This window comes from Neomonachus schauinslandi, chromosome 6, assembly GCF_002201575.2.
Source record: "Neomonachus schauinslandi chromosome 6, ASM220157v2, whole genome shotgun sequence".
Classification (NCBI taxonomy): domain Eukaryota; kingdom Metazoa; phylum Chordata; class Mammalia; order Carnivora; family Phocidae; genus Neomonachus; species Neomonachus schauinslandi.
This window is the reverse complement of record NC_058408.1, coordinates 87,131,607-87,153,328: the sequence shown is the minus strand read 5'-3', so window position 1 is coordinate 87,153,328 and position 21,722 is coordinate 87,131,607. Positions and strand designations below refer to the sequence as shown.

General features: G+C 39.9%; 1 protein-coding gene across 1 annotated transcript in view; it reads left to right on the top strand.

Moving 5' to 3' along the window:
• Positions 1 to 21,722, top strand: part of RAB4A (RAB4A, member RAS oncogene family) — a 46,743-nt gene that overhangs the window by 4,513 nt on the left and 20,508 nt on the right. The gene's annotated exons all lie outside the window — the stretch shown is intronic.

Below are 21,722 nucleotides of genomic sequence, written 5' to 3'. Positions count from 1 at the left end.
TCTTCTATTTGTCCCATGTACCCATTTGCCTAAAAGAAAGTTAAAACCCATTTTTATTTCTTCATCATCCTATCTCCTGGATCCAGTTGGTTTCTGTCTTTTAAACTGACCCCTTAACATAGTTCAAGTTACTGTTTACCCTACAAGAGGCAAGAGAAGGTGAAGTTGGGGCCAGTTTAGTGGATTATAAGGCAAGAAGACCCAGCATCCCAAGGTTCTTCAGCACAGGGGACGTGAGCAGTTGTGCTAGATTTTGCCTCTTGCGGCTGGTAGCCGTGCAGCTGCTGATGAGCTGCATCTCTAGCTCATGTGCAGCAACAGAAGCGAACTCCCCGGGCAGGGATGAGCTCGGTGGTTTCTGGCAGGGGTACGTCAGAAGGGGTTTAGGTATAATTTATTTGGGGACTCAGACTATTGGTAACATATGCCACAGCTTCGTAGGAATATCATAATGACTTAAGTAAATGGTATTTCCAGAGCTTTTTGTGCTCCTTGAAAAATGATTCCGTGTAAGCATAAATGTGAACTTTACTTCTAACAATAATAATGGTAGTATCTCTTCGGTTAAGGACCACGTCACCCATATTTTGTGAAAAGTATCTTGCACTTTGGGCCCTTTGTATGGAATTATCCGTAACAGGATTCTTTGGCAAGGGTCAGTACTATACTGGTTACTTTTATCATATATAACCAGGCTAGTGTGTTTATGTTCTTTGCTCTGAATATTTCTTTGGAATGAGAAGAAAGCTGATGTTTCTTGAATTTCTCCTCATAAACCATCCTCTAGAGATTGATTAGACTGTTGGAATGGATTTTTTTCCCCCCATTTCTGAGAACTCCATTAGGACCCATGCCAGTGGAAATAGTCTGAGGGAAAACCTTTGAATCCCCTGTGTTCTGCGATGCGTGTCTGTCACTGCTTTCTCTGTCAGGATGATCTTGATAATGGACTAAGTTCTGTATGTATGAAGAATAATTTTTTTGCTTCTCTGTAGCTGTGAATAGAATAGCTAAAATGACATGCAAGGTACTGTTATTTAAAGGAAGGATAAAGTAAGGCAAACGTAAAGAATGGCATACCATAGCACTGTAACACATAAATCAAATAAGCACTGTATAACTACAGATTTTCTTCCTTTGCAATCCCTCTGTAAGCTTTCCAAACCAAAATAAGTTTATGTTGAGAGATTTGACAATAGCAATACATCCCTGATAATGATGGCTGTGATACCGGGAGAAAGAATGCTTCGTGGCGGGGCGGCTGGGTGGCTCAGTCGTTAAGCGTCTGCCTTCGGCTCTGGTCATGATCCCAGAGTTCTGGGATCGAGCCCCACATCAGGCTTCCTGCTCGGCGGGAAGCCTGCCTCTCCCTCTTCCACTCCCCCTGCTTGTGTTCCCTCTCTCGCTGTGTCTCTCTCTGTCAAATAAATAAATAAAATCTTTAAAAAAAAAAAAAAAAGAATGCTTCGTGGCTCGGCCATAGCCAAGGGCATTCCTACCTACTCAGAATGCTAAACCCTTGTATGACAATACTTAGTTGTCAGTCTTTGGATTCTTTCTATTTCTCTTATGTGCTGTGTCTTTGGCGTTTAAGTCTTAAAAGCAGCTAACAATATTTAGATATGGGGTAGGATGCACTATTCATAAAGTGCTAATAAATTATGAACGAGAGGATGTATTTTAGAGGGAGGTTTGTAATTTTTCATGAATTTTTAATCATGTAGAAAAAATTGGAAACTTTAAAGCGAAGCATCTCTTTCTCCTGTGTTATGATTTAAAATATTATTGTATGTTATTATTATACTGTTTCTTTTGTTCATTTACTTATGCCTGTTATTACAGGAGTCCTCATAAAATAAATACTGCATCTTTGCACTGCTTGTGTGGACTTTGCATATTTTTTTTTTTTTAAGATTTATTTTTAACTAAATCTCCACACTCAATGTGGGCCTCGAACCCACAACCCCAAGATGAAGAGCTGCATGCTCTACTGACTGAGCCAGTCAAGCACCCTGGAGACTTTGCATATCTGTTTTATAATTTGGTCAAATCTCAATGGTGACAAAGAAAATTTTTCTTTCAAGATGAGACCATAAGTTCTTTAAAAGCAAGGGACTGCTGAGGTGACTTTCTGTCCCTGGTGCTGTGAATGGCTCCTAGACACAGCCTTCAGGGACTGCTGAAAGCACCTTTGATTTGATTCCATTTGAGAGGTAGTGTTTTTCTTCTCAGGTACAGAATATGAAACAAAAGGCCAGGTTAATAGAAAACCCAACTGTAAGACCTAGTTTTCTGTTCTTTATGGTAGAAGTCAAACAATGTTTACATTGTGTGTAATATAAATGCAACTCTAATTAAAACCTCTTCCACAAGGGCGCCTGGGTGGCTCAGTTAAGCGTCAGCCTTCAGCTTAGGTCAGGATCTCAGGGTCCTGGGTTCGAGCCCCGTGTCGGGCTCCCTGCCCAGTGGGGAGTCTGCTTCTTCCTCGCCCTCTGCCCTCTCCCTCTGCCCCTCCCTTGGCTCGTTCTCTTTCTCTCTCTCAAATAAATGAAATCTTAAAAAAAAAACAAAACAACCAACCTTCTTCCACAGACCACCATTGCTTGAACTAAAGAGGTCACACAGTGCGTCTTTTAAGAAATCGATTTCCCTTCTGAGACTTGGAATCTGGAAGCAGTTCCCAGAGCATGGGAGCAGGGAGCTGTGGAGGTTATTTCCCCGGCTTTCTGGAGCTGCAGGGCTTGAATGCTGCCCCCCCAGTTGAATGAACCTAAGGAGAGAACATGTTGATCAGGTGGAAGTTGGTCAACGGTGGAGGTGAACGAGCTTTGAAGGCAGGCTTTGGTGTATCCATCGAGCACTTCGGGGGAAGACTCGCACCCTGCTCAGTAGCCAGGGGGCTCTTAGGGGCAGACAGAACCCTGTTGTGGTGGCAGATGTATCAGCTGATCTGAATCTGTGCTAACTAAACATTCAAATGCCTGGCATTTGGTGGTTACCAGGTAAATAGTGGTTGAATGAACTCCCCTCACTCTAAATCCCTGCTCACTTCTGATTGTAAATTGATTCTAAATGACCAAAAAATAAAAGAATTTTTAAAATTATGCTTAACAAAATTTCTTTTTAATAGATAAGAGGTGATGAGCTCTTTTGGTCATTTTATCAGGTAGAATGCTTCCAACTGCAAGTGGTAGAAAACCCAACTCAAAATGCCGTAGGTAATATGAAAAAAGGTTTTTTTCAAGTAACTATAGATGAGGAGGTTTCAGGGTTTGCTGATTCAGAAGCTCAGCTGTGTCAGCAAGGACCTAAATGCTTCCTACGTCTCTTCTCTAGCTGGCACTGTTAGCCTCATCCCCCTCAGTCCTAAAATGACTATTCTACAAACTGAGTGTGCTTTCTTGTTACATCCATGGACAAAAGGAATTCTTTCCTGCATTTTTGGAGTAGAAGTCCTTCCTCTCCATCCGGATGGACCACGTTGGGTCAAGTGCCTGCCCCCGGACGAATTATGTGGCCAGGGTAACACTACGCACTGTTTAGCTTAAGCCGGTATGTATTTCTAAAACAGTCTCTGGCTCCAAGTGACCGTAATTGGCATAAAATAACCAAAGCCTGTCTCCAGTTTTGGGGTCACGTTCACCTGTTACTTTGGCTCCTCGGGGGATTAGTTGTTGGGCAGATAACATCTACTACAACAGCGTCTACCACAGTCTCCAAAAAATGTAAGAGACAATTCAATTTCAGCTGTTTGTTCCAGGTAATGATCTTCCTGAAAATGAGGGACTTAAACGTTCCTTCACGCCCCTCCTCCTCCAGTGAGGGAGTAGTCAGAGAAAGCAGCCCCGTAGTAGAGAAAGCACGGGCCTCCATCCACCTTGGCTATACGCACACCCATTAGAGTCCCTTGTCTTCTTAGAAAAATTGAAATTTCCCTTGTCATTTTGTAAACATGATATACTTGCACTTGTTCTTAGTTCTTATTGTCTTTGTGAATGTGCTAAAAAAATACTTGGTGTTTTGAAGACTAACATTCCTCTTCAGAGTCACTGGAACCATGATAATACTTTGGGGGCAAACAGAAGTTCGCTATTTGGTGCCCACTGCTCTTTTTCCACTTTTCATATATTAGCACCTTGAGTAATTTTGTCATAAATATGTACATAACGTAGGATACTATACCTTTATAAGAATGAAGTCCATATTTTGGATTATCTTTTTATATTCAATTCTGTAGAGACATTTGTAAGTCGAGACATTGGTAAAACTTTATTGGTAAAATTGATATTAAAGTGTCTTGTTATTATGCAAACAATTTCCTTTAAATGTTTACAACTATAAAAGCATTGTGAGTTAGAGTATTTCCTCTGGTATGTATTATATAATAATAAAGTTAATTTTCTCTATTACATTTTCCCAAGAACAGTGTTATTTCTAGCTATTGCATGACTAAACAAGCTTTCTGAGTGTGTACTAGTTGAAGGTTCTTCTGGTATTAACCTATTGTTCTGTTTCCATGGTTATACCAGGAAATTTTCCTCATTGAAAAACTGTTGGTGTACCGAGGCTGAATTCTCTTACCTCTAGGTAAAGGGTGAAGTTAGAGAGTGTACACAGAGTTCTTTGTGCCCAGTGTCTCGGATCCTCATGACAATGTAAGGTAAACACGGGAGCCCACTTATGGGTGAGGAAACGGAGAGGTTCGCACGGAGAGGTTCGGTGCTCTGCCTAAAGTCCCGGAGCTGGGAGATACAGAGCCAGAGTTTGGACTCAGATTTGCCTTGCATCACATTCTCAAGGGTAGTCAGGTTTTTACTCTGCTTCTCTGTCTTGTACAAAAATCTCCATAAAATCTCAGGTCAGTGGCGACCCAGAATAAACATTCCCACTGGATGTCATTGCTCTAGTGCATGTTGTAGACAGGCATTGGACATTTAATATGAATCAAAATCTTTCTCTGAATGCAGCATGGAACTGCATTGGGGTGTGGAGTAGTGGGCACCAAAGCTTGTACCTCCCAAACTAATGCCGGGACCTTCCACAGACCTATGTAATCTCTATATATGTATCTATGTAATCTCACAATCTATGGAACTGCAATCTATGAAATTGCGAATCTATGTAATCTCTGTATGTAATCTCACAATCTATGGAATTGCAAATACTCTTATAGTATTTAAGGTTTGCTTCAAAGTCACAATTCGGAAAGACAACATTTTGTGTATGTATCCTCAAATAAAAAAATTAACTATTCAACTTCTCTCTTTTAATTACACTAGCTGGAGTGTTCTCTGAAACATTTCACAAACCACTTACCCTTCTTATATAATTTTATCCTCACATATCAGAATCAAATGGAACATTCTACTCTTTAAAGTATCCAAAACTTGTTTCCTGCTTAAGGGTCATTGTTTTTCTTAGGTTTCTTTGTTTCTGTGTACTGCGCTGGCTACTGACTTCCTTTTCGGACAGTTTTCCACTTTGGGAGAATTATTTCTGTTTTTATATGTCATTATATTGTGTAGAAAACAACTAGGAACTTGCAGTTTTGACGCTGGGTGGCTGACCAGGCTCACTCACTGGCTACCTAACTTGCGTCCACACACCTGGCCCACAGGAGGTTTGATCCCAATGAGCTGTGCAGCAAAATCGCAGATCCTGCCACAGACCTTGAGCAATCATGGGAGTCTGTGCTGCAAATGTGAAATCCATGATGTCACAGTTCCTCTCTGCTGGCATTTAATTCCGGCTCAGACAGACCGGCAAAGTGCCAGAGTTAGGCTCTGTCAGCTTTCCCACCATGTTTTACCTGCCCTCTGCAGATCACGTGTTCTGTTGCCCAAACCTGCTCCCCGCCCCAAGCCAACACTTCACCAAGCTTTTGCAGCTTACCTCCTCTCTCACCAGTGTACCAGCACGTTTTTTCTTTGAAGTGCATGCCGTCTTCTGTTCCGCACTCTACTAGCTCCTTCTCATTGCTGTAACTCGATGACCTTGGGGTTATTCCGTATTCTACAAGGTCACCTGGCGTAGGATCTCTTTCTCCACTCTGGCTCCTCACTGCTCCGGGGTGACTGCCGTATCCCTGCAGAGGGCTCAGTCAGCAGCTTAGTGTCCGGTTTCTAACTTCATCTCTAGGCACCTTCTCTTCTGCCCCCACTCGAGGGGCTCCCTTCCCTGGCTGCTCACATGCCCTATTCTGCGCACTCCTCCCGGGTCTTCACTGGAGCTCCGGCCTCCTGGGTGCCACCGCCCCTTCTGTCAGGTGATGAGCTGTTCCCTCTCCAGAGAGGACACATCGACCCTTCCTTCCACCTCTTCTTCGTCCTTCAGCTGTGCATGCTTTGCAAATTCCCAGCCCTGGCTTCCCAGCCTGCCTCGCCTGCTGCTGTATAGACAGAGCTCTCTTTAGATTAAGTTCACTATGGGTTTATGGTCTGCTTGCAAGGGACACTCAGTAGTACTTAGCGATCCTCTCTCTTATCCTGGCCATCTTGCCCTTTGTCTCCACCTGCTGTTTTAAACATTCACTAATCTGTTCAAGCCCATTTTCTCACGTCCGGTAGATGACAGGGAAGGAGAACATGCCCTGCTGAGGAAACCGCATCTCCTCCCCTTCCCTGCTCCAGCCTGTGAAGTTACTTACCTCCATGCTCATCCTTGACCCTTGTCTTGTAGTCTCAGAGGCAAGGAGGTCTCTCTTTGTGTCTGAGACTAATCCCTGCCTTCCACTTTGGCCCTCAGCCCTCGAGTTTTCAGACTTGCAATGCCAGCCATCCTTTCTTTTGCTCCTGGTAACTGCCTTACACTCTGCAAGCCCCCTGAACACCCCGTCTCTTCTTCCCATCACAGCCCAGCTTCTCGTAAGGGTCGTCAGTACTTTTTATCTGCGGCATCCTGCTTCTTAAATCTAAGCCACCTGATTTTGCTGTCACCTTAGGTGAGGCTGAATTCACGTGGGGTGCTGGGGCTCGGACCCAGTGGACACTTTGCAGCCTCTGTCTTATTCAGCCTCTCCCTTAGGAGGACTGCTTCCCCAAATCTCCACCATGTTGGCTCACAGGTATTTTAAGTCTAATCTCTCTGAATCTGCACTCATTATTTTGCCATAAAATGGATTCCTCCTCAGAATCTTCGGTATTATCTCCCTTGTTGGTGTAACACACCATCTGGTTCCCTAAGCCAGAGACCAAAGAATCCTCTCAGATGACCCCACTGTCCCAGCATATGACACATTTCTTCTGCCAGGAAATGAAACATGGACCGAATCCTGTGGTTAGGGCCACCCATCTTTGCCTCCTTTCTGACCTCTGGAAATCTTAAAAGCCAAACCATTGTTCATGGGAGAGCTAGGAAGGCAAAGGCCATCTTGTCTGCTCACTGTGACTTAATTTCCTGGAAGATTCAAGGTCATCATTGGTAGTGAATTGCTGAATGAGTGTGCAGTGCTGTTGAGGGTCCCTTTCTGGCTGGTTTCCTGGTCAGTGGTTGCCTGTGCTGTCAGCTCTTGGTTGTCATTGTGCCTGTAGCTCACAGTCCTTTGTGGTAGAGGCTCCTTGAAATGAGTGTCGAGACACGTCAGTAAGTTCCAAATGCAGGAGGTTTCTCCCGAAGACTTACTCCTTTGGCTCTGTGTTAGCTGTGTCTCTTGGCTTGGAGACCATTTGTTCCTGATCCGTGTTTCGTCTGTGTTCCTGAATGGTTGACTGTTTTTTTCCCCTTTGGCTTTCATTTCTTGTACCTTGTTTAAGAACTCCTTCCCTCTCCCTTTAGATGATGAATGAACTTCACTGTCTTTCAAAATTTTGCCTTTTTTTACATTTGCATTAATTTACCTGAAAACAGTGTTTGTGGATGTTTTCAGGCAGGGGTCCAATTTCACATTTATTCCCCATACAGATACCCAGATGTCCAGGTATCACTTCTCAGATTGTCTGTTTTTTTCTCCCAGGCATTTGTGATACCTGCTCAGTCATAAATATGTAGGCTTATTTCTGGATCTCCACCCCATGGTCAGTGTATCCATCTTTGCCCGAATGGTTGACTTTTAAATAGAAATTCATTTCTGTTTAGTTGATACCTTTCCTATTATCTCATTTAAATTTCTCGTGAAAAATTAAAAGCACATTAGTAGCATATATTCGTTTCAGATTTTCTGGTTTGGGATATGGTCTTTCCCCCACCTTCAAGCTTAATTCATGCTGAAGAAACCCTCATCAGGTGAATGTAATTATCATAGGTTGGATGCAGAAAAACCTCTTTGTGATTTCGAGCCTTAAAATTAACACCCATTGCCATAAATCCACATCAAATCTGATTTAAGTAGACATAATTATTTAACTAGTTCACATTTAGGTTATCTTTTTACACAACCTGACTGGGCAGTTCTCCGTCCTTAATTACTCAGTAATATGGCTCTTTACCTGCTCCTGTTAAACCCTTTCGTAGCTGTGAAGCACTCTACACTTGACATGTAAAATATATACTCTGTATTTCATGTATATGTCATTCAACTTCAAGCAAGGAAAGAGAAAAAGAAAGTAAAACCCTGCAGATTATAAAAGCAAAATAAATTAGTGAAATCAATGTAAATGCTACCGTACCCACAGAGACGCCAGCAAACCTCAAATACTCCCTCTCTGAAGAGAGAACATCAGGCTGTACTCCTGACCCCTGGGTTGAAGATGAGGGCATGGGACCCCCATCTTCTGGCGCTCAGCTACAAGGAGGTGTGTGAATTCTAAATCTCCTCAGAAATAGGAGGGGTATCAACTGCAACTCCTCATACAGTTGGATTCTTCTCACCTACAAGGAATAATTCATTACCCATTGTGGTGCTTGGTTTTATCTCTGTTAGCCAAACACAGATCTCTCCACACAAAATTAGCACACTGGACAGCTTGGCTTCTTACCTGCCCTCCTTCCTTCCGCCCCATTGCCTTCTTGAAGCACATCCTTTGGTCATTCTTCCAGTTTAGGATTGTGCATAGTAAACTTACAGTCATTGTTTGATATTATCACCTATTCTTTTATTTTTCATAGAGCTCTTTATTTTGAGATAATTACAGATTCACATACAGTTTTAGGAAAAAATACAGAGCTCTCATGTACCCTTTCCCTGTTTTCCCCAATGGTAACATCATGCAAAACTCTCATAAGACACCACCTCTGGGATATTGATTTGCCACAGCTGCAGAAATAAAATATTTCTATCACCGCAAAGATCTCTCCTATTGCCCTTTTATAGGCACACACTCTTCCTTCCTGCCCCCACCCCCTCTGTAGGCCCTGGCAACTACTAATCTGTTCTCTATTTCTATAATCTTGTCATTTCAACAATGTTCTTAAATGGAATCATGCATCACCTAATCTTTTGGGATTGACTATTTCTCTGGAGATTCCCCCAGGTTACTGCATACACCAACAGGTTCATTCCTTTTTCCTGCTCGATAGGATTCCTTGGTATGAGTGTACTAGAGTTTGTTCACCTGTTGAAGAGCATCTGGGTTGTTTCCAGTTTGGGGCTATTGTGAATAAAACTACTATAAATGTTGGTACAGGGTTTTGTGTGAACATAAATCTTAATTTTCTGGGATAAATGCCTAGGAGTACAATTGCTGAGTCATATGGTAGTTACATGTTTAGTTTTTTAAGAAACTGAACTAATTTCCAAAAGTACATTTCTACCAGCAGTGTGTGGGTGATATGATTTCTGAGCATCCTTGCCATCATTTGATGTTGTCACTATTTTTTATTTGAGCCATTCTGGTAGTTGTATAGTAATACCTCATTACGGTTTTAATTTGCATTTCCCTGATTATTGGTTAATGATGTTAAACATATTTTCACATGCTTACTTGCCATTTGCCTATCTTTTTCTGCAAATGTCTCTCCATGTCACGACCGTTTTCCAGTTGGATTGTTTGAGTTTATATTGTGGAGTATTGAGAGGTTTTTTTTTAAATGTGTATAATCTAGATGCTAGTCCTTTGTTGGATATATATTTTTCAGTCTTTCCTTCCACTCTGTAGCTTATCTTTTCATTCTCCTAACAAAATTTTCTTTTTTTTTTTAAGATTTATTTATTTATTTGAGAGAGCGAGTGTGCACGAGCGCACAAGCAGGAGGTACCGAGGGAGAGGGAGAGAGAATCTCAGGCTGCGCCAAGCGCGGAGCCTGATGAGCTTGATCTCATGACCCCAAGATCACGACCTGAGCCAAAACCAAGAGTCAGATGCCCAACCGACTGTGCCACCCAGGTGCCCCCAAAATTTTCTACAAAGGAAAAGTTTTCAATTTTGATAAAGTCCAATTTATCAGTTTTTCTTTCTCTGGCTTGTTTTTTGGAGTCAAGTCTAAGAACTCTTTGCTTTTCCATAGATCCTAAAGATTTTCCCCAAAATTTTATAGTATAATGTTTTACCTTTAAGTCTGTGATCTATATTGAGTTAATTTTGCATAAGGTATGAGACTTAAGTCATAGTGTCATTTTTTCCCTTTATGGGTGTCCAGTTGCTTCAGCACCATTTGTTGAGAAGGCTAGCTTTCTGGCATTGAATTGTTTTTGCAGGTTTTTTTTTTTAAGATTTTATTTATTTATTTGAGAGAGTGAGAGAGAGATCACAAATAGAGGGGAAGGGTAGAGGGAGAAGCAGACTCCCTGCTGAGCAGGGAGACGGATGCAGGGCTCCATCCCAGGACCCTGGGATCATGACCTGAGCCGAAGGCAGATGCTTAACCAGCTGAGCCACTCAAGTGCCCCTGTTTTTGCAGTTTTCAAATCTGTTGGATGAGTTAGTATAGGTCTACCTCGGGGTTCTCTGTTCTGTTCCATTGATCTATGTATTATGTATCTCCAAGTGTCGATATCAGACAGACAGGATTACTATAGCTACATCATAAGTCTTCAAATCAGGTAAAGCGATTCCTCAGCTATTCTAGTTCTTTTGTCTTTCCATATAAACGTTAAGCTTGTCTATACCAAAAAGCCTTGCCAGAATTGTTACACAAACTTTATAAACATGTGTAGTTTGGGGAGAATTGACATCTTTACTATGCCCAGTCTTCTAATCCAGGAACACAGTATATCATCTCCCCTTATTTAGATTTTCTTTTTTTTTTTTCCCCATCAGCATTGTGTACTTATTAGCATAGACGTCCTTTATGTGTTTTGTTAGACTGACACCTAAGTAAATTTTTTTTGAAGATTTTATTTATTTGAGAGAGAGGGAGAGAGTGAGTGAGAGAACAAGCAGGGGGGAAGGGACAAAGGGAGAAGGAGAAGCAGGCTCCCAGCTGAGCAGGGAGCCCCACACAGGGACTTGATCCCAGGGCCGTGACCCAAGCCGAAGGCAGAGGCTTCACCGAGTGAACCACCTAGGTGCCCCCTAAATATATTTTTTGAGTGATTGTGAGTGGCATTATATTTTTAATTTTGATGCCCATGTTTGTTATTAGTGTTAGAAATACAGTTGATTTTTATATTCTGTAATCTTGACCTTGATGAATTCACTTATGGGTTGTAGATTTTTTGGTTTTGTTTTGCTTTTTGAGATTCCTTGAATTTTCATTGTATACAGTCATATCACCCATCAATATGAACAGTTTTATTTCTTCCTTTTCAATCTGTGTGCCTTTGTTTCCCTTTTATGTCTTATTGCATTGGCTGGAACTTCCTGTGTGGTATTGAAAAATAGTGGTGAGAGCCAGCATCCTTACTATGTTCCTGATCTTAGGGGGAAAGTAGTCTTTTATCGTTAAGTATAAGGTTAGCTGTAGAATTTTTTAAATGGTCTTTATCAAGTTGAGGAAGTTCCTCTCTGTTCTTGTGGGTTTTTTTTTTTTTTGAGAGTTTTATCACAAGCAGGTGTTGACTCTTGTGAAGTGCTTTTTCTGCACCAATTGATATGATCATCTGACTTTTCTTTATTAGCCTATTAATACTGACATTGATTTTGAAATATTGAACTTGCCTTTCATCCCTGAAATAAAGCCCACTTGGTCATAGTATATAGTTGTATTTATAAATATAAATATTAGTGAATTCTATTTGCTAGTATTTTATTAAGTACTCAGAGATATTGTTCTGTAGTTGGTTTTGTTTCAATACTGTCTTCTGGTTTTTGGTGTCAGTGTAATAATAAATATAAGTATATGTAAATAAAATTTTAAATACCTTTATGCTATGTAATATGCAATTACATACTTAACAATATGTATTTAATAATACTTATATTAATATGTGTAGTATATGAAACATCATATCTTTAATATGCTAAATATATAACATTAAAATTTTTAAATAAACAAAAACATATAATAAGTTAGGTAATAATAAATGTCAGCTTCCTAAAATGACTTGGGAAGCATTCCCTCTTCTATTTTCTCAAAGAGGTTGTATAGAATTGTGTTCTTTTTACAATATTTGATATAATTCAATAGTGAAATCATCTCAGCCTGAATATTTCTGTTTTGTGAGTTTTAAAATTACAAATTCAATTTCATTAATCACTATAGGGCATTTGTGTTTTCGAAGAATTAGTCCATCTCATCTAAGTTGTTGAATTAATGTGTGTGGAGTTGTTCATGTTATTCCTTTGTTATCTTTTTGATGTCTGGAGGGTCTATAGTAATATGCCCTGTTTACTTCCTGAAACTGACTATTTGTGTCTTCTCTCCTTTTCTTTGTCAGTCTTAGTTATATAAATGGATTAAAGGTGGCCCTGTGTATTGGCCCCTATATTGTTTTCTTCTTCACAGCAAGCTGGGGACATTAGTTCAAAGTCTCCCGGCACTAAACTAAAATTCTTACACATGAGGTGCTTAAAATACAGCCCAAATAAGCATATTTTTAGCCATTTAGAGACTTCCTGCTTTTCATACCCTGTGAAATTACACTCACCATCTGCTAACCTTTGGTAAACAAACTCAGGGGCTATAAAAGACCTCAAGCTGCCGGCTGCCCACCAGACTGCTACATGACATCATGTGGACACATAAATCCCCTCTGCAGAGCCCTTGTCCTCCAGAGGTGCCCATGCCCTGTTCCCCTCCTGGGCCCCTTGTCCAGAATCTCCTGCTGTGAGGATGTCCCCTCCAATGCAGCCTGTCAGAGTGCCACCCAAAGAAAGTGGATTTTGCCATCTCACAGTCATGTCTTTTTCCGGGTTGGCCCCTAATTCCTTGAACTCATCACACTTTTGCTAGAAGTTTATCCATTGTACTAATCTTTTCAAGGAGCCAGCTTTTGTTTCATGGATTTTCTGTTTTGTTCTTCTATTTTCAGTTTCATTGATTTCTGCCCCTTGTTATTTCCTTCCTTCTGCTTGCTTTAAGTTTATTATACTCTCCTTTTTCTAGGTTCTTGAGGTAGGAACGTAGATAATTGATTGAGACTTTCTTTTTTCCTAATGTGTGCATTTAGTGCTCTAAATTTTCCTCTCAGCAATGCTTTAGCTGTATCCCACAAATTTTGATAGGTTGTATTTTCTTTTCCATTCAGCCTGATATTTGTTTGATTTCCCATAAGACTTCTTTAAATCAGAGATTATTTAGGGGCGCCTGGGTGGCTCAGTCAGTTAAGCATCTCTGCCTTTGGCTCAGGTCGAGATCCCCATGTTCTGGGATTGAGCCCCACATCGGGCTCCCTGCTCAGTAGGAAGCCTGCTCTCCCTCTCCCTCTGCCCTCCCCAACTCCTGCTCTCTCTCTTGCTCTGCTCTCCCTCTCTCTCAAATAAATAAAATCTTTAAAAAAAATAAATCATAGATTATTTAGAAGTATGTTGATTAGTATCCAAGTATTTGGAGATTTTCTTGTTGTCTTCATGTTACTGATTTCTAGTTTGACTACATTGTGGTTGGAGAACACATTCTATGTGATTTCAATTCTTTTAAATTTGTTGGGGTTTGTTTTATGGCCCCGGATATAGTCTAACTTGATAATATGTCTCAGGGGTCCTTGAAAAGAATGTGTTCTGCTCTTGTTGGGTGGAGTATTCTGTAAATGTCAACTAGATCGCGTTGGTTTACTATGTTTTTGTTCTTCTGTATGGTTGCTGATTTTTTTGTCTAGTTGTTCTCTCAGTTGTAGAGAGAGGGGTATTGAGGTCTCCAGCCATAATTGTGGGTTTGTCTGTTTCACACCTTTTAGTTCTGTCAGTTTTTGCTTGACATATACTTTATAGCTCTATTATTTGGTGCATACACATTTAGGATTCCTATGTTTTGTTTTTTTTTTTACACAATGTTATATTAGTTTCAGGTGTGGATTCCTATGGATTGCTGGTGGATTTATTCTTTTATCATGTAATAACTCTTTTGGTCTCAGGAGGTTTTCCTTGCTATGAAGTCTGTTTTATCTGATAATAATAATGTTTTCCTTTGACTAAATGTTTGCATGATACAGCTTTTTCCATCCTTTCACTTTCAGCCTGCCTGTATCATTATAATCCAAGTGAGGTTCTTGTTGATAGCATATAGTCGTGTCATGTTTTTTCATCTAATCTGCCAATTTTTGCCTTTTAATTGGTATATTTATACAGTTTCCATTTATTATAATTATTGATATATTAGGACTTATTTTTCAGTTTTTATTCTGCTCTGTTTTTCATTTCTTTCTTTTTCCAGTGTTCCAGTGTTTATGTGAACATTTTTAAGAATTCTATTCGATTTATTTATAATATTTTTGAGTATATTTCTTTACATAGGTTTTTTAAGGGTTGCTCTGTATTACATTATATATACATATCACAGTCTACTGGTGTCAATCATTTTCTCCATTTGAGAGAAATATAAAAACCTTACCTTCTTTTATATCCCTATACTGTCCCCCACTTTGATATAATTATCTTAAATATTTGCTCTACTCCTATTTAGAATCACATAAGTGTTACCATTTTTGCTTGAACAGCCAGATACAATTTAGAAAGCTCAACAGGAGAAGAAGAAAAGCCTATTGTATTTATCCTTTTTTTTTTTTTTAGTTTTTATTTAAGTAAACTCTACACCCAACATGAGGCTCAAACTCATGACCCTGAGGTCAAGAGTTGCCTGCTCTTCTGACTGAGCCAGTCAGGAGCCCCTTATTTATACATTTTTTGTTTGCCATGTTCTTTCTTCCTTCCTGATGTTCCAAGGCTCCTTTCATCATTTATTTTCTGTTTAGAAACCTTCTTTACAATTCTTTTAAGCATGATTTTAGGATTGGTCTGTTGCTGACAAATTCTGTTAGAGTCCCTCCCCCAAGAATGTCTTGATTCCCCCTTCATTCTAGGAAGTCATTTTCACTAGATATAAGATTCTGGGTAGAGCTCCCTGTCAGCCCTTGAAAAATGTGCCACTTCCTTCTGGCCTCTGTGGTTTTTGATGAAAGATCTGCTGTCATTTGGATTATTTTTTTCTCTGTAGGCAAGCTGTCATTTTCTCTGGCTGCTTTCAAGGTATTTTTCTTTGTCTTTAGTTTTCAGAAGTTTAGTTATGATATATATTGGCATGGATTTATTTGGATTCATCCTCAGCTTTTTGAATCTGGATTTGTGTCTCTTGCCACATTTAGAAAGTTTTCAGCCATTGTTTCTTTGAGTATTTTTGCAGCCCTGTTCTCTTTTTCCTCTTCTTTCCTGACTCCAGTGACATAAATATTAGAGCTTTTTTTGTAGAATCAAAGGTCCATGAGGCTCTACTCATATATTTTCAGTCTGTTTTCTCTTTGTTGTTTAGATTGGCTATTTTCTGTCATTTTTTATCCAGTTCACAGATTGTTTTCCCTGTCCCTTGCATTTTGCTATTGAGCTCATCTGCTGAGCTTTATATTTCAGTTACTGTATTTTTCAGTTCTAAAATTACCATTTGGTTCTTTATATCTTTTATTTCTTTGAGAAGACTTTCTCTTCACTAAAGATTTGTTTTTCATTTGTTTCAAGCATGTTTGTATTACTTGTTGAAACATTTTTATATTTAAAAATCTTTTAAAAGATTTTTTTAAGTTGCTTTAAAATTTTTGTCATGCATTTTTGACATTTCTGTCATCTTGGCATTGGAATCTATTATCTTTTTTCTTTCAGTTTGAGACCTTCCTGGTTCTCAGTATGATGAGTGATTTTCACTTGAAACCTGAACATTTTTATATTATGCTATGAGACTTGAGATCTTTATTTAAATCTTTTATTTAACTGGTTTCCACTCTTGGGCACAGCCTTGTTACTGCCAGGTGGAGGTAGAAGGGTATACTCCATGCTCGGCTTCCATTGACATCCAGGTGGAGGGAGTGCTCCTTGTTATTGCTCGGTAGGGCTGAGAGCACCAGAGTTCTGCGGCTCCCACATCACCACCACCATGGTCTCCATGACACTGTGGTGAGGGCTGGGGCGGCTCGTAACCAGCTACCCAAGATGAGAGTCTCAGCTCCGTGCTTGGTCTTCTCAGACACCACCCTGCTGTAGTGAGGTTCTCCGGCCTCACTGGGGGACATCCAGCGCCCCCCCGCCCTGTCACTCAGCCTTTGCTAGCACGGGTGGGGGTGGGGTCACAGATTCTCCTGTGCTGTTTGGCTGCAGTAGAGCTGTTGATGTGTAAAGGTTTTCTCACTTGCTAGGCTGCCCTTACCTGGTCCTATGGCTAGACAGAGCAGCTTTCTGTGGGTGCTTTTAAAATCTGCACCCATTGCCATTTCCAGTTGCCAGCTTGTTCAGCTCCAAGTCTGGGGTATGTGAGGTGAAAGGAAAACCCAAAGAACTCACCCCTGTGTCTTCTTTTCTCAGGCCCCAAGGTCCCTGGCCAGTCTGCCTTCTTCACTACGCTTTTTAAAGTCTCCATATGTTTCCTTTATATATAATATCTAGTGTCTTAGGTTGTACTGAGCAGGAAGAATAGGAAAAAGTACTTCTATTCCAACTTTCTGGAAGCAGAGGTGTACCTTGGCATTGAGTATAATTTCTTGTACATTGCATTCTACATTAGACAGTTTTTGTTTTTACGCTCCTTCCTTCAACACCGTGAAGATACTGTCTCACTGCCTTCTGACCTTGGGGTGAGGAACCTAGTTTCTTTATAGGGAATTTTTCCATTCTTCCTGCGTTTATAGTCTTTGTTCTTCCGTTTCACTGTGATGATGATGTGTTTAAGTGTGGATTTACTCTTATTTCTCCTTCTCATGGTTCACCGTTATTTTTGATCTGACAGTCCTTTTAGTTTTAATTCTGTTGAAATTCTTAGTCATGATTTCTTTTAATATTGGCTCTATACTGCATTCTCTATTTTTCCATTCCCAAACACCTGTTAGACCTGTATTGGATCTTTTCCTTCAATCCTCCATATTTCTTAAATCCACATGGTTTCCTCTCCTCGCAACTCTTTGTTCTGCCTTCTGGTAATTTTCTTCAGTCTCTAGTCCAGTTCATAAATTTTCTCCTCATTTTTATTGATTCCTCTTTTTAACCCCTCCATTCATTAATTTTAAAGACTACAATTTTTATTTCTGGACACATTCTAGAAATCTAGCTATTCTTTCATATTATTGCATTCTTATAAATTAAATTCCTTTTTTATGGTATTTGTCATCTTGAGTAGACAGTTGACCCATGAATAACACAGGCTTGAACTGCGCAGGTCCACTTCCACATGAATTTTTTTACAGTGTGGTAATGTAAATGTATTTTCTCTTCCTTATGATTTTCTTAGTAACATTTTCTTTTTTCTAGCTTGCTTTATTGTGATAATATAGTGTATAATACATGTAACATGGAAAATATGTGTAAATCTACTATTTACGTTGTCAGTAAGGCTTCCAGTCACCAGTAGACTATTAGTAGTGAAGTGTTTGGGGAGTCGAAAGTTATATGTGGGTTTTTCAACTACACAACAGGGGATGGGGGAGGGGAGTAGTGTCAGTGCCCCTAACCCCTGTGTTGTTCAAGGATCAACTGTACTTTATTAACTTCTTCTTCTTTTTTTAAATCAAATTCTTGGAAGCATAATCTGTCTGCAAATGGCTGACTCACTTGTGGTGGGTTGTTTCCTTAAGTGTTTTGTAATTTTAGATTGTGAGCTCATCTTCAAGGAGCTGTAAATGTGAGAATCCTGTGTGTCCTGCCAAAGTAATTCTTCCAGGCATCCTAGTCATGTCACTTCCATTTTTATTGTTGCTCATTTCTTGATTTAGAGGTTCATTGTCCACATGGTTATTTAAATTTGAATTTCAAACCCACCTATCATACAAGCCCATGATTAAACTTCAAAGGGAAATGTTTTTCCCATTCATTAAGAGGCCAGGCAGAGTGAAAGAAGGCTCCTCATTTCCCTGAGCTAGTGAATAGATTTTTTCCTCCAGCCTACCCTTTCACTTCAGGCTGAGCTTTGAAAAGAACTCAGATTTAGCTCTCTACTCATACCTCCTTCACATGGGCGCAAACTCTTATGCTCTGTCCCACACACGTTTTAAACTCAATACTGATGCATCTGGGCCCCTACTGCTTTTTTCTGTTTCTTCTCTTTCCCAAGCATATAGAATTTTCCTTTCTTTCCTAAAAGCTCAGTTATGCATTTTTTTTTAAATATGGTATATTTTATCCAGCATTTCTAGATGTTTCACCCAAAAGGATTTTCAAACAAAAAGGTTTTCTACTATATTATGAATACTTACCTGTTTGAGCTACAAGAGGTAGAGTATGAAGAGTTTGTTGGAGGGTTGTCTGGGTGGCTCAGTTGGCTAAGCATCTGACTCTTGGTTTCAGCTCAGGTCACAATTTCAGGGTCATAAGATCAAGCCCCTCATCAGGCTCTGCACTCAGCGAGGAGTCTGCTTGAGATTCTCTCCCTCTCTGCCTCCCCCCACCCCCCCACTCTGTCTCTCAAATAAAGAAATCTTTAAAAAAAAGTTTGATGGAGGAATTTTTACATGTGGATATTACATGTCTTACTTGTCTTTTGTCCAGCAAGGTGCAGTTCAGTGGATATGTTACTCTTTTGCCTGTTGGGAGCTATGGTACAATCTAGATAACAATTACCATAATAAAGTACATTTAAGCAAAACTTCCAAAGCAGAAAATAACAGTGGAACAAGAATCAAGCTAAAGTCTATGTCTAGATATATGAGTTTTTGTTCCAGGATCACACAGATTTGTGATACTCATTTTTCTGTGTACATATGAAACGTAAGAAACATTTCAGTTTGCAAATACAAATTCTTTTCTTTGCCAGTATTTACTGTTTCCTATATATTGGCAGCATCTTTATTTGGCTCTCACCTTTTTCTCTTTGCAACTTATATGGTTGACTCTTGAACAGCAAAGGGGTTAAGGGCGCCAACGCTCAGCACAGTTGAAAACCCACATATAAATTCTGACTCCCCGAAAACTTAACTCCTAATATCCTACTGTTGACTGGAGCCTTACTGATAACATAAACAATCAGTTAACACGTGTTTCCTATATTATATGTATTATATACCATATTCTTAAAATAAAACAAGCTAGAGAAAAGAAAATGCTATTAAGAAAATCACAAGGAGGGGGGCACCTGGGTGGCTCAGTCGGTTAAGCATCCGACTCTTGGTTTCAGCTCAAGTCATGATCTTGTGGTTGTGGGATCGAGCCCTGAGTAGGGCTCTACACTCAGTGCAGGGTCTGCTTCAGATTCTTTCTCCCTCCCCCTCTATTCCTCTCTACTCATGCTCTCTCTTTCTCAAATAAATAAAATCTTTAAAGAAAATCACAAAGGTGGGGGGGAGCACATGGGTGGCTCAGTTGGTTAAGCGTCCAACTCTTGGTTTTGACTCCGGTCATGATCTCAGGGTTGTGAGATCGAACCCTGAATCAGGCTCCACACTCAGCACAGAATCTGCTTGAGATTCTTTCTCTACCTCTCCCTCTGCCCCTTCTCATGAGTGCGTGCTCTCTCTGTCTTAAATAAATAAATCTTTTTTAAAAAGAAAGAAAATCACAAGGAAGAGAAAATACATTTATAGTACTGTACTGTAAAAAATCCACAATAAGTGAAACCATGTACTTATTCAAGGGTCAACTTTACAGTGTATTGGGCTTTATATTTTAAATAGAAGAAGATATTGAACAAAACTGAGAAATTCCAGTGTTTTCATTTTAACCTGGCAATCTTAACCTTTGATTTCTTAGGTTATGAAAGCTGTTCAATGAACATGACTAGATTTGGCATGTTTTATTTTGTGTGTCTATGTAGAAAAATTACATAAGATTTGCCATTTTCCCCATTCTTAAGTCTGCAGTTCATTTGCATTAAGTACATTCACGTTGTTGACAGCCATTGCCACAATCTATCTCCAGAACTTTTCCATCTTTCCACACTGATACTCATGTCCATTAAACAGTACCTCCTCATTCCCCCCTTCCCTAGCCACTGGCAGCCACGATTCTACTTTCTGTCTCTGAATCTGACTACTCTAGGTACATTATATAAATGGAATCTACAGTGTTTTCTCCTTTTGTGACTGGATTGTTTCCCTTAGCATAATGTCCCTTCAGAGGGTTATCCATGTTGTAACATGTGTCAGAATTTCCTCATTTTCAAGGCTGAGTAATATTCCAGGGTTTGTTTACACCATATTTTGTTTGTCCATTTATCTATAAATGGATACTTGGGTTGCTTCTTTTTGGCTACTGTGAATAATGCTGCTGTGAACATGAATGTGGCATGCTTTAAAAACATGTGGTGAGAAACATAAAACTTGTTATTTTTAAATGCTTACAGTTCTAATAGCATTATCCTATAAGTTTATTGCCTGTAACCATGTAAAAATCATGAGAGGTTAAATAGGCTTCATCTTTGAGTGATGATTAATATAGTTCTGAAGAAACAGGGCCAGCCTAAGTGTCAGCAAATAAATAGGCTGTTTGGACTTATGTGGGGGAGAGAAGGAGCCAGGGCTAGGAGAGCTCGGTCTGGGTTTGGAAAAGGTATGTGGAGGTAACACTTTCAGAGGTGCAAACCAGGGAACCAGGGACACAGAGCAGGGTCTTCAGGGCCTCAGAATGAGTCCAGCAGCGGGGGGTTTGCAGTGATGGGTTCTGATCAAGGTGTGAGGGGTGGGGGAGGGAGTGGGTCCTCTGCAGCTCCTATCTCAGCAGAACTAACGTTCTTTGCTAACAGAAAAAGCAAAATTAATCAGTAAGGCAGCGTGGGGCTACTGATGCTACATCATGCTAATTCAATTAACAAATTCTGGAGAGTCTTCATTTCCATTTTATGGAAAATAATATTCCAAATTAAATATATTACTCTGTGTAAAGAAGAAATGAAGAATTCTTTTTACACTGAATGAGACAAATTTCCTACTTTGAATACTGACCCAAACTTGGCTTAAGCCATCCTTCCCTCAAGGTGCAGATAAGGAAATAGAAGCAAGACCACAAAAATCTGCAAGGGTGGGGGAAACATACCTATTTTTAAAAAAGAAGAAGGGCGTGGACTTCTCAAAGCCTAGAAGTTTCCCAGGGTTTTTCTTTTGTACAGAAAACACTTGAAACTTCTAGACTATTTTTGTCCCTGCTTATTCATATTTCTTTGAATAGTGACTAGCAAAGGAATGAATTTTACAAGAATAGTCTTCAAACTTCCACCATCAAAGGAAGTTTTCCCATGAGCAGTGTTTGGAAAACCACTGAATTGGCACGTAAAGCCAAATATCAAAAAGGTGAAAATGTAAGTTGACATGTTTTTTGTTGTTTTCACAGAATAGTTGCCTCTTTTTTCTG